This window comes from Lampetra fluviatilis, unplaced genomic scaffold (assembly GCF_964198595.1).
Source record: "Lampetra fluviatilis unplaced genomic scaffold, kcLamFluv1.1 SCAFFOLD_739, whole genome shotgun sequence".
Lineage (NCBI taxonomy): Eukaryota > Metazoa > Chordata > Hyperoartia > Petromyzontiformes > Petromyzontidae > Lampetra > Lampetra fluviatilis.
This window is the reverse complement of record NW_027620734.1, coordinates 18,339-30,791: the sequence shown is the minus strand read 5'-3', so window position 1 is coordinate 30,791 and position 12,453 is coordinate 18,339. Positions and strand designations below refer to the sequence as shown.

Below are 12,453 nucleotides of genomic sequence, written 5' to 3'. Positions count from 1 at the left end.
GTGAGTAGGTGAGTGGGTGAGTGGGTGAGTGGGTGAGTAGGTGAGTGGGTGAGTGGGTGAGTGGGTGAGTAGGTGAGTGGGTGAGTAGGTCAGTGGGTGAGTGGGTGAGTGGGTGAGTGGGTGAGTAGGTGAGTGGGTGAGTAGGTCAGTGGGTGAGTGGGTGAGTAGGTGAGTGGGTGAGTAGGTCAGTGGGTGAGTGGGTGAGTGGGTGAGTGGGTGAGTAGGTGAGTGGGTGAGTAGGTGAGTGGGTAAGTGGGTGAGTAGGTGAGTGGGTGAGTGGGTGAGTGGGTGAGTAGGTGAGTGGGTGAGTGGGTGAGTAGGTGAGTGGGTGAGTGGGTGAGTAGGTGAGTGGGTGAGTAAGTCAGTGGGTGAGTGGGTGAGTGGGTGAGTAGGTGAGTGGGTGAGTGGGTGAGTGGGTGAGTAGGTGAGTGGGTGAGTGGGTGAGTGGGTGAGTGGGTGAGTAGGTCAGTGGGTGAGTGGGTGAGTGGGTGAGTAGGTGAGTGGGTGAGTGGGTGAGTAGGTCAGTGGGTGAGTGGGTGAGTGGGTGAGTAGGTGAGTGGGTGAGTGGGTGAGTGGGTGAGTAGGTGAGTGGGTGAGTAGGTGAGTGGGTGAGTAGGTCAGTGGGTGAGTGGGTGAGTGGGTGAGTAGGTGAGTGGGTGAGTAGGTCAGTGGGTGAGTGGGTGAGTGGGTGAGTAGGTGAGTGGGTGAGTGGGTGAGTAGGTGAGTGGGTGAGTGGGTGAGTGGGTGAGTAGGTGAGTGGGTGAGTGGGTGAGTAGGTGAGTGGGTGAGTGGGTGAGTAGGTGAGTAGGTGAGTGGGTGAGTAGGTGAGTGGGTGAGTGGGTGAGTGGGTGAGTGGGTGAGTAGGTCAGTGGGTGAGTGGGTGAGTGGGTGAGTAGGTGAGTGGGTGAGTGGGTGAGTGGGTGAGTAGGTGAGTGGGTGAGTGGGTGAGTAGGTGAGTGGGTGAGTAGGTCAGTGGGTGAGTGGGTGAGTGGGTGAGTAGGTGAGTGGGTGAGTGGGTGAGTGGGTGAGTGGGTGAGTGGGTGAGTAGGTGAGTGGGTGAGTGGGTGAGTAGGTGAGTGGGTGAGTGGGTCAGTGGGTGAGTGGGTGAGTGGGTGAGTAGGTGAGTGGGTGAGTGGGTGAGTAGGTGAGTGGGTGAGTGGGTGAGTGGGTGAGTGGGTGAGTGGGTGAGTAGGTGAGTGGGTGAGTAGGTCAGTGGGTGAGTGGGTGAGTGGGTGAGTAGGTGAGTGGGTGAGTAGGTCAGTGGGTGAGTGGGTGAGTAGGTGAGTGGGTGAGTAGGTCAGTGGGTGAGTGGGTGAGTGGGTGAGTGGGTGAGTAGGTGAGTGGGTGAGTAGGTGAGTGGGTGAGTGGGTGAGTAGGTGAGTGGGTGAGTGGGTGAGTGGGTGAGTAGGTGAGTGGGTGAGTGGGTGAGTAGGTGAGTGGGTGAGTGGGTGAGTAGGTGAGTAGGTGAGTGGGTGAGTAGGTGAGTGGGTGAGTGGGTGAGTGGGTGAGTAGGTGAGTGGGTGAGTAGGTCAGTGGGTGAGTGGGTGAGTAGGTGAGTGGGTGAGTAGGTCAGTGGGTGAGTAGGTGAGTAGGTGAGTGGGTGAGTGGGTGAGTGGGTGAGGGGGGTGAGGTGAGGGGGTGAGTGGGTGAGGGGGGGTGAGGTGAGTGGGTGAGTAGGTGAGTGGGTGAGTAGGTCAGTGGGTGAGTGGGTGAGTGGGTGAGTAGGTGAGTGGGTGAGTGGGTGAGTAGGTGAGTGGGTGAGTAGGTCAGTGGGTGAGTGGGTGAGTGGGTGAGTGGGTGAGTAGGTCAGTGGGTGAGTGGGTGAGGGGGGTGAGGTGAGGGGGTGAGTGGGTGAGGGGGAGTTAGTGGACACAGATAAGTTATCACCTCCCGTAGATCCAGATCCAGACACTGCTCCAGATCCAGAGTTTGATCCAGAGACCAATATCGATCCAGAGTTTGATCCAGATCCAGAGTTTGATCCAGAGACCGATCCCGATCCAGAGACCGCTCCAGATCCAGAGTTTGATACAGAGACCGATCCAGATCCAGAGTTTGATCCAGATCCAAACACTGCTCCAGATCCAGAGTTTGATACAGAGACCGATCCAGATCCAGAGTTTGATCCAGATCCAAACACTGCTCCAGATCCAGAGTTTGATACAGAGACCGATCCAGATCCAGAGTTTGATCCAGATCCAAACACTGCTCCAGATCCAGAGTTTGATCCAGAGACCGATCCCGATCCAGAGACCGATCCAGATCCATGGTTTGCTCCAGATCCAGAGCTTGATCCACAGAACGCTCCGGACCCAGAGAGGGCTCCAGATCCATGCGCAGAGACGGCTCCGTATCCGGAGTTTGATCCGAGGCGGCAATCCAGAGGCGATTCGTTCTCCACGCTGATGAGCAGGCGGAGGTGGGAGGTCGACTCAAAGTCCAGAGCCTGGGGGGTGATTGGGTGGGTGAGTGGGTGGGTGAGTGGGTGGTTGAGTGGGTGGGTGGGTGAGTGGGTGGGTGAGTGGGTGGGTGAGTGGGTGAGTGGGTGGGTGGGTGGGTGGGTGGGTGGGTGAGTGGGTGGGTGGGTGGGTGGGTGAGTGGGTGGGTGAGTGGGTGGGTGGGTGGGTGAGTGAGTGGGTGGGTGGGTGAGTGGGTGAGTGGGTGGGTGAGTGGGTGAGTGGGTGGGTGGGTGAGTGGGTGGGTGGGTGAGTGGGTGAGTGGGTGGGTGAGTGGGTGGGTGAGTGAGTGAGTGGGTGGGTGAGTGGGTGGGTGAGTGAGTAGGTGAGTGAGTGGGTGAGTGAGTGAGTGAGTGGGTGGGTGGGTGAGTGGGTGGGTGAGTGGGTGAATGAGTGGGTGGGTGGGTGAGTGGGTGGGTGAGTGGGTGAGTGAGTGAGTGAGTGGGTGGGTGGGTGAGTGAGTGAGTGAGTGGGTGGGTGAGTGGGTGGGTGGGTGAGTGGGTGAGTGAGTGGGTGGGTGGGTGGGTGAATGAGTGGGTGGGTGGGTGAGTGGGTGGGTGAGTGGGTGAGTGAGTGAGTGAGTAGGTGGGTGAGTGAGTGAGTGGGTGGGTGGGTGGGTGGGTGGGTGGGTGAGTGGGTGGGTGGGTGGGTGGGTGGGTGAGTGGGTGGGTGGGTGGGTGGGTGAGTGGGTGGGTGAATGAGCGAGTGAGTGGGTGGGTGGGTGAGTGAGCGAGCGAGTGGGTGAGTGCGTGGGTGAGTGAGTGAGCGAGCGAGTGAGTGAGTGGGTGGGTGAGTGAGCGAGTGGGTGAGCAAGTGGGTGAGCGGGTGAGCGAGCGGGTGAGCGAGTGGGTGAGCGAGTGGGTGAGTGAGTGGGTGAGTGAGCGGGTGGGTGGGTGAGTGGGTGAGTGGGTGTGTGAGTGGGTGGGTGGGTGAGTGGGTGAGTGGGTGGGTGAGTGAGTGGGTGAGTGAGTGGGTGAGTGGGTGGGTGGGTGGGTGAGTGGGTGGGTGGGTGAGTGGGTGTGTGAGTGAGTGGGTGGGTGAGTGGGTGGGTGAGTGGGTGAGTGGGTGGGTGAGTGAGTGGGTGAGTGAGTGGGTGGGTGAGCGAGTGGGTGAGCGAGCGACTGAGTGGTTGAGCGAGTGGGTGAGTGAGCGAGTGAGCAGGTGAGCGAGCGGGTGAGCGAGCGACTGAGCGAGTGGGTGAGCGAGTGGGTGAGCGAGTGGGTGAGCGAGCGGGTGAGCGCGCTGTCTGAACCCTCACCTTCACGAGGGTGAGCAAGCCGTGGTTGCTGAGCGGGTGAGTGTGGATGGCGAAGTGTCCACCCTCGTTGCCCTGGACGATGTGGAATGTCGCCCTCCAGTTGGAGGAGTTGACCTCGTCGCGGTCCACCACGGGGACACTTAGGAGGTGCAGTCCAACCTTGTTCTCTTGCACAGATACAGAGAGCTGCAGACACGGGGGGGGGGGGGGGGTGAGTGGGTGAGTGAGTGAATTAGTGGGTGAGTGGGTGGGTGGGTGAGTGGGTGAATTAGTGGGTGAGTGGGTGGGTGGGTGAGTGGGTGAATTAGTGGGTGAGTGGGTGGGTGGGTGAGTGGGTGAATTAGTGGGTGAGTGGGTGGGTGGGTGAGTGGGTGAGTGGGTGAATTAGTGGGTGAGTGAGTGGGTGAATTAGTGGGTGAGTGGGTGGGTGGGTGGGTGAGTGAGTGAATTAGTGGGTGAGTGGGTGGGTGGGTGGGTGAGTGGGTGAATTAGTGGGTGAGTGGGTGGGTGGGTGGGTGAGTGGGTGAATTAGTGGGTGAGTGGGTGGGTGGGTGAATGGGTGAATTAGTGGGTGAGTGGGTGGGTGGGTGAGTGGGTGAGTGGGTGAATTAGTGGGTGAGTGGGTGGGTGGGTGGGTGAGTGGGTGAATTAGTGGGTGAGTGGGTGGGTGGGTGGGTGAGTGAGTGAATTAGTGGGTGGGTGAGTGATTTAGTGGGTGGGTGGGTGAGTGGGTGGGTGGGTGGGTGGGTGAGTGGGTGGGTGGGTGGGTGGGTGGGTGGGTGAGTGGGTGGGTGGGTGGGTGGGTGAGTGGGTGGGTGGGTGGGTGAGTGATTTAGTGGGTGGGTGGGTGGGTGAGTGGGTGGGTGGGTGGGTGGGTGGGTGAGTGGGTGGGTGGGTGGGTGGGTGGGTGAGTGGGTGGGTGGGTGGGTGAGTGATTTAGTGGGTGGGTGGGTGGGTGAGTGGGTGGGTGGGTGGGTGGGTGAGTGGGTGGGTGGGTGGGTGGGTGAGTGATTTAGTGGGTGGGTGGGTGGGTGAGTGGGTGGGTGGGTGGGTGAATGAGCGAGTGAGTGGGTGGGTGGGTGGGTGAGTGGGTGGGTGGGTGGGTGGGTGAGTGGGTGGGTGGGTGGGTGAGTGAGTGATTGAGTGGGTGGGTGGGTGGGTGAGTGGGTGGGTGGGTGAATGAGCGAGTGGGTGGGTGGGTGGGTGAGGGAGTGGGTGGGTGAGTGAGTGAGTGGCTGAGCGAGTGGGTGAGCGAGTGGGTGAGCGAGCGAGTGAGTGAGTAGGTGAGCGAGTGGGTGAGTGAGCGAGTGGGTGAGCGAGTGAGTGAGTAGCTGAGCGAGTGAGTGAGCAAGTGGGTGAGTGAGTGAGTGAGTGATTGAGTGGGCAAATGGGTGAGTGAGTTGCTGACTGAGTGGGTGAGCGATTGGGTGAGTGGGTGAGTGGCTGACTGAGTGGGTGAGTGAGTGGGCGACTGAGTGAGTGGACGAGTGAGTGAGTGGCTGAGTGATTGAGTGAGTGGCTGAGTGTCTGAGCGAATGTGAGAGCGAGTGAGTGAGTGGCTGAGTGGCTGACTGAGTGGCTGAGCGAGAGGCTGAGCGAGCGAGTGAGTGGCTGAGTGGCTGACTGAGTGGCTGAGCGAGTGGGTGAGCGAGTGGGTGAGTGGTTGAGCGAGTGAGCGAGTGGCTGAGTGAGTGAGTGAGTGGCTGAGCGAGCAAGTGAGTGGCTGAGCGAGTGAGCGAGTGGGCGAAGTGAGCGAGTGAGTGGGTGGCTGAGCGAGCGAGTGAGTGGCTGAGTGGCTGACTGAGTGGCTGATCGAGTGGGTGAGCGAGTGGGTGAGTGGTTGAGCGAGTGAGTGGGTGGCTGAGCGAGCGAGTGAGTGGCTGAGTGGCTGACTGAGTGGCTGAGCGAGTGGGTGAGCGAGTGGGTGAGTGGTTGAGCGAGTGAGCGAGTGGCTGAGTGAGTGAGTGAGTGGCTGAGTGAGCGAGTGGCCGAGCGAGCAAGTGAGTGGCTGAGCGAGTGAGCGAAGTGGGCGAGTGAGCGAGTGAGTGGGTGACTGAGCGAGCGAGTGAGTGGCTGAGTGGCTGACTGAGTGGCTGAGCGAGTGGGTGAGCGAGTGGGTGAGTGGTTGAGCGAGTGAGCGAGTGGCTGAGCGAGCAAGTGAGTGGCTGAGCGAGTGAGCGAGTGGGCGATGTGAGCGAGTGAGTGGGTGGCTGAGCGAGCGAGTGAGTGGCTGAGTGGCTGACTGAGTGGCTGAGCGAGTGGGTGAGCGAGTGGGTGAGTGGTTGAGCGAGTGAGCGAGTGGCTGAGTGAGTGAGTGAGTGGCTGAGTGAGCCAGTGGCTGAGCGAGCAAGTGAGTGGCTGAGCGAGTGAGCGAGTGGGCGAGTGAGCGAGTGAGTGGGTGGCTGAGCGAGCGAGTGAGTGGCTGAGTGGCTGAGCGAGTGGCTGAGCGAGTGGGTGAGCGAGTGGGTGAGTGGTTGAGCGAGTGAGCGAGTGGCTGAGTGAGTGAGCGAGTGGCTGAGTGAGCGAGTGGCCGAGCGAGCAAGTGAGTGGCTGAGCGAGTGAGCGAGTGGGCGAGTGAGCGAGTGAGTGGGTGGCTGAGCGAGCGAGCGAGTGGCTGAGTGGCTGACTGAGTGGCTGAGCGAGTGGCTGAGCGAGCTGGTGAGCACTCACGCCGCCTGCTCCGCTGGTGAGGATGTTGGCTGAGTGGCTGAGTGAGTGAGTGAGTGACTGAGTGGCTGAGTGAGTGAGTGACTGAGTGGCTGAGTGACTGAGTGGCTGAGTGAGTGAGTGGTGAGTGAGTGGTGAGTTTTCTCTGGCCAGGCGGTGAGCGAGTGGCTGATGGAGGTGGCTGAGTGACTGAGTGACTGAGTGAGTGGCTGAGTGAGTGGCTGACTGAGTGGCTGAGCGAGTGGCTGAGCGAGCTGGTGAGCACTCACGCCGCCTGCTCCGCTGGTGAGGATGTTGGCTGAGTGGCTGAGTGAGTGAGTGAGTGACTGAGTGGCTGAGTGAGTGAGTGACTGAGTGGCTGAGTGACTGAGTGGCTGAGTGAGTGAGTGGTGAGTGAGTGGTGAGTTTTCTCTGGCCAGGCGGTGAGCGAGTGGCTGATGGAGGTGGCTGAGTGACTGAGTGACTGAGTGAGTGGCTGAGTGAGTGGCTGACTGAGTGGCTGAGCGAGTGGCTGAGCGAGCTGGTGAGCACTCACGCCGCCTGCTCCGCTGGTGAGGATGTTGGGAGCGTTGTCGTTGATGTCGAGGATGATGATTCTGACGGAAGCTGTGGAGGAGAGTCCATGGGCAGCACCAGCACAGTCCACTGCCACCACCTCCATCAGCCACTCGCTCACCGCCTGGTAGGAGAAAACTCACCACTCACTCACCACTCACTCACTCAGTCACTCACTCAGCCACTCACTCACTCAGCCACCTCCATCAGCCACTCGCTCACCGCCTGGTAGGAGAAAACTCACCACTCACTCACCACTCACTCACTCAGCCACTCAGCCACTCACTCAGCCACTCACTCACTCAGCCACCTCCATCAGCCACTCGCTCACCGCCTGGTAGGAGAAAACTCACCACTCACTCACCACTCACTCACTCACTCAGTCACTCACTCAGCCACTCAGTCACTCAGCCACCTCCATCAGCCACTCGCTCACCGCCTGGTAGGAGAAAACTCACCACTCACTCACCACTCACTCACTCAGCCACTCAGCCACTCACTCAGCCACTCACTCACTCAGCCACCTCCATCAGCCACTCGCTCACCGCCTGGTAGGAGAAAACTCACCACTCACTCACCACTCACTCACTCAGCCACTCAGCCACTCACTCAGCCACTCACTCACTCAGCCACCTCCATCAGCCACTCGCTCACCGCCTGGTAGGAGAAAACTCACCACTCACTCACCACTCACTCACTCAGCCACTCAGCCACTCACTCAGCCACTCAGTCACTCAGCCACTCAGCCACTCACTCAGCCACTCACTCACTCACTCAGCCACTCAGTCAGCCTTTCACTCACTCAGCCACTCACTCACTCACTCAGCCACTCACTCAGCCACTCAGCCACTCACTCACTCAGCCACCTCCATCAGCCACTCGCTCACCGCCTGGCCGGAGAAAACTCACCACTCACTCACTCACTCACTAACTCAGCCACACACTCACTCAGCCACTCAGCCACTCAGTCAGCCACTCACTCAGCCACTCACTCACTCACTCAGCCACTCAGTCAGCCTTTCACTCACTCAGCCACTCACTCACTCACTCAGCCACACACTCACTCAGCCACTCAGCCACTCAGTCAGCCACTCACTCAGCCACTCACTCACTCACTCAGCCACTCAGTCAGCCTTTCACTCACTCAGCCACTCACTCACTCACTCAGCCACTCACTCAGCCACTCAGCCACTCACTCAGCCACTCAGTCACTCACTCACTCAGCCACTCACTCAGCCACTCACTCACTCACTCAGCCACTCACTCACTCACTCAGCCACTCACTCAGCCACTCAGTCACTCAGCCACTCAGCCACTCACTCAGTCACTCAGCCACTCACTCACTCAGCCACCTCCATCAGCCACTCGCTCACCGCCTGGCCGGAGAAAACTCACCACTCACTCACCACTCACTAACTCAGCCACTCAGTCACTCAGCCACTCACTCACTCACTCAGCCACTCACTCAGCCACTCAGTCACTCAGCCACTCAGCCACTCACTCAGCCACTCAGCCACTCACTCAGTCACTCAGCCACTCAGCCACTCACTCAGCCACTCAGTCACTCAGCCACTCAGCCACTCACTCAGCCACTAAGCCACTCACTCAGTCACTCAGCCACTCAGCCACTCACTCAGCCACTCAGTCACTCAGCCACTCAGCCACCTCCATCAGCCACTCGCTCACCGCCTGGTAGGAAAAAACTCACCACTCACTCACCACTCACTCACTCAGCCACTCACTCACTCAGCCACTCACTCACTCAGCCACTCACTCACTCACTCAGCCACTCAGTCACTCACTCACTCAGCCACTCACTCACTCACTCAGCCACTCAGCCACTCACTCAGCCACTCAGTCACTCAGCCACTCAGCCACTCACTCAGCCACTCAGCCACTCACTCACTCAGCCACCTCCATCAGCCACTCGCTCACCGCCTGGCCGGAGAAAACTCACCACTCACTCACCACTCACTCACTCAGCCACTCACTCACTCAGCCACTCACTCACTCAGCCACTCACTCACTCACTCAGCCACTCACTCATCAGCCACTCAGCCACTCACTCACTCACTCAGCCACTCAGCCACTCACTCAGCCACTCAGCCACTCACTCAGCCACTCAGTCACTCACTCACTCAGCCACTCACTCAGTCACTCAGTCACTCAGCCACCTCCATCAGCCACTCGCTCACCGCCTGGCCAGAGAAAACTCACCACTCACTCACCACTCACTCACTCAGCCACTCACTCAGTCACTCACTCAGCCACTCAGCCACTCAGTCAGCCACTCACTCAGCCACTCACTCACTCACTCAGCCACTCAGTCAGCCTTTCACTCACTCAGCCACTCACTCACTCACTCAGCCACTCACTCAGCCACTCAGTCACTCAGCCACTCAGCCACTCACTCAGTCACTCAGTCACTCACTCACTCAGCCACTCAGTCACTCACTCACTCAGCCACTCACTCACTCACTCAGCCACTCACTCACTCACTCAGCCACTCACTCAGCCACTCAGTCACTCAGCCACTCAGCCACTCACTCACTCACTCAGCCACCTCCATCAGCCACTCGCTCACCGCCTGGCCGGAGAAAACTCACCACTCACTCACCACTCACTCACTCAGCCACTCAGTCACTCAGCCACTCAGTCACTCACTCACTCAGCCACTCAGTCACTCACTCACTCACTCAGCCACTCAGCCACTCAGCCACTCACTCAGCCACTCAGTCACTCACTCACTCAGCCACTCACTCAGCCACTCAGTCACTCAGCCACTCAGCCACTCACTCAGTCACTCAGCCACTCACTCACTCAGCCACTCACTCACTCACTCAGCCACTCAGTCACTCACTCACTCAGCCACTCACTCACTCACTCAGCCACTCAGCCACTCACTCAGCCACTCAGTCACTCAGCCACTCAGCCACTCACTCAGCCACTCAGCCACTCACTCACTCAGCCACCTCCATCAGCCACTCGCTCACCGCCTGGCCGGAGAAAACTCACCACTCACTCACCACTCACTCACTCAGCCACTCACTCACTCAGCCACTCACTCACTCACTCAGCCACTCACTCATCAGCCACTCAGCCACTCACTCACTCACTCAGCCACTCAGCCACTCACTCAGCCACTCAGCCACTCACTCAGCCACTCAGTCACTCACTCACTCAGCCACTCACTCAGTCACTCAGTCACTCAGCCACCTCCATCAGCCACTCGCTCACCGCCTGGCCAGAGAAAACTCACCACTCACTCACCACTCACTCACTCAGCCACTCACTCAGTCACTCACTCAGCCACTCAGCCACTCAGTCAGCCACTCACTCAGCCACTCACTCACTCAGCCACTCAGTCAGCCTTTCACTCACTCAGCCACTCACTCACTCACTCAGCCACTCACTCAGCCACTCAGTCACTCAGCCACTCAGCCACTCACTCAGTCACTCAGTCACTCACTCACTCAGCCACTCAGTCACTCACTCACTCAGCCACTCACTCACTCACTCAGCCACTCACTCACTCACTCACTCAGCCACTCACTCACTCACTCAGCCACTCACTCAGCCACTCAGTCACTCAGCCACTCAGCCACTCACTCAGTCACTCAGCCACTCACTCACTCAGCCACCTCCATCAGCCACTCGCTCACCGCCTGGCCGGAGAAAACTCACCACTCACTCACCACTCACTCACTCAGCCACTCAGTCACTCAGCCACTCAGTCACTCACTCACTCAGCCACTCAGTCACTCACTCACTCACTCAGCCACTCAGCCACTCAGCCACTCACTCAGCCACTCAGTCACTCACTCACTCAGCCACTCACTCAGCCACTCAGTCACTCAGCCACTCAGCCACTCACTCAGTCACTCAGCCACTCACTCACTCAGCCACCTCCATCAGCCACTCGCTCACCGCCTGGCCGGAGAAAACTCACCAGGTCATTCACCACCCACTCACTCACTCAGCCACTCACTCACTCAGCCACTCAGTCACTCACTCACTCAGCCACTCACTCACTCAGCCACCTCCATCAACCACTCGCTCACCGCCTGGCCAGAGAAAACTCACCAGGTCATTCACCACTCACTCACTCAGCCACTCACTCACTTAGCCACTCACTCACTCAGCCACTCAGCCACTCACTCAGCCACTCAGCCACTCACTCACTCACTCAGCCACTCACTCACTCAGCCACCTCCATCAACCACTCGCTCACCGCCTGGCCAGAGAAAACTCACCAGGTCATTCACCACTCACTCACTCAGCCTCTCACTCACTCAGCCACTCACTCACTCAGCCACTCAGCCACTCACTCAGCCACTCAGCCACTCACTCACTCAGCCACTCACTCACTCAGCCACTCACTCACTCAGCCACCTCCATCAACCACTCGCTCACCGCCTGGCCAGAGAAAACTCACCAGGTCATTCACCACTCACTCACTCAGCCACTCACTCACTCAGCCACTCAGCCACTCACTCAGCCACTCACTCACTCACTCACGCACTCAGCCACTCACTCACTCAGTCACTCAGTCACTCAGCCACTCACTCACTCTCTCAGCAACTCACTCACTCACTCAGCCACTCACTCACTCAGCCACTAAGTCATTCACTCACTCACCCACTCACCCACTCACTCACCCACTCACTCCCTCACTCACTCATGAATTGGTGTGTGGGTGTTTGTTGCAGTTGTGGTTGTAGTGGTGGTGGTGGTAATCGTTGTAGTGGTGGTGGTGGTTGTGGTTGTTGTGGTGGTTGTGGTGGTTGTGGTTGTAGTGGTGGTGGTGGTTATAGTGGTGGTAATCGTTGTAGTGGTGGTGGTTGTGGTTGTGGTGGTTGTGGTAGTGGTTGTTGTAGTGGTGGTGGTTGTGGTGGTGGTGGTGGTTGTGGTGGTGGTAGTTGTGGTGGTTGTTGTTGTGGTGGTGGTTGTGGTGGTTGTGGTAGTGGTTGTAGTGGTGGTGGTGGTTGTGGTGGTGGTTGTGGTGGTGGTTGTAGTGGTGGTGGTGGTGGTGGTTTTGATGGTGGTGGTGGTTGTGGTGGTGGATGTGGTGGTTGTGGTGGTGGTTGTGGTGGTGGTGGTGGTTGTGGTGGTGGTGGTGGTTGTGGTGGTTGTTGTGGTGGTGGTTGTGGTGGTTATAGTGATGGTAGTGGTGGTGGTGGTTGTGGTGGTGGTGGTGGTTGTGGTGGTTGTGGTGGTTGTGGTGGTGGTGGTGGTGGTTGTGGTGGTGGTGGTTGTGGTGGTTGTGGTGGTTGTAGTGGTTGTGGTGGTTGTGGTTGTGGTTGTGGTAGTGGTGGTAGTGGTTTTAGTGGTGGTGGTTGTGGTGGTTGTGGTAGTGGTTGTAGTGGTGGTGGTTGTGGTGGTTGTAGTGGTGGTTGTGGTGGTGGTTGTGGTGGTGGATGTGGTGGTGGTGGTAGTGGTTGTAGTGGTGGTGGTGGTTGTGGTGGTGGTTGTGGTTGTGGTAGTGGTTGTAGTGGTGGTTGTGGTGGTGGTTGTGGT

General features: G+C 58.8%; 1 long non-coding RNA gene across 1 annotated transcript; it reads right to left on the bottom strand.

The window, feature by feature from the left end:
• Positions 1-2,426: 2,426 nt before the first annotated feature.
• On the bottom strand, positions 2,427-6,412 carry LOC144954332 (uncharacterized). Its single transcript, XR_013641144.1, has 3 exons — positions 6,385-6,412; positions 3,715-3,900; positions 2,427-2,446 (listed from the first exon to the last, which is right to left on the bottom strand). It is a non-coding gene; the product is annotated as an uncharacterized LOC144954332 (long non-coding RNA).
• Between the last annotated feature and the right edge of the window lie 6,041 nt (positions 6,413-12,453).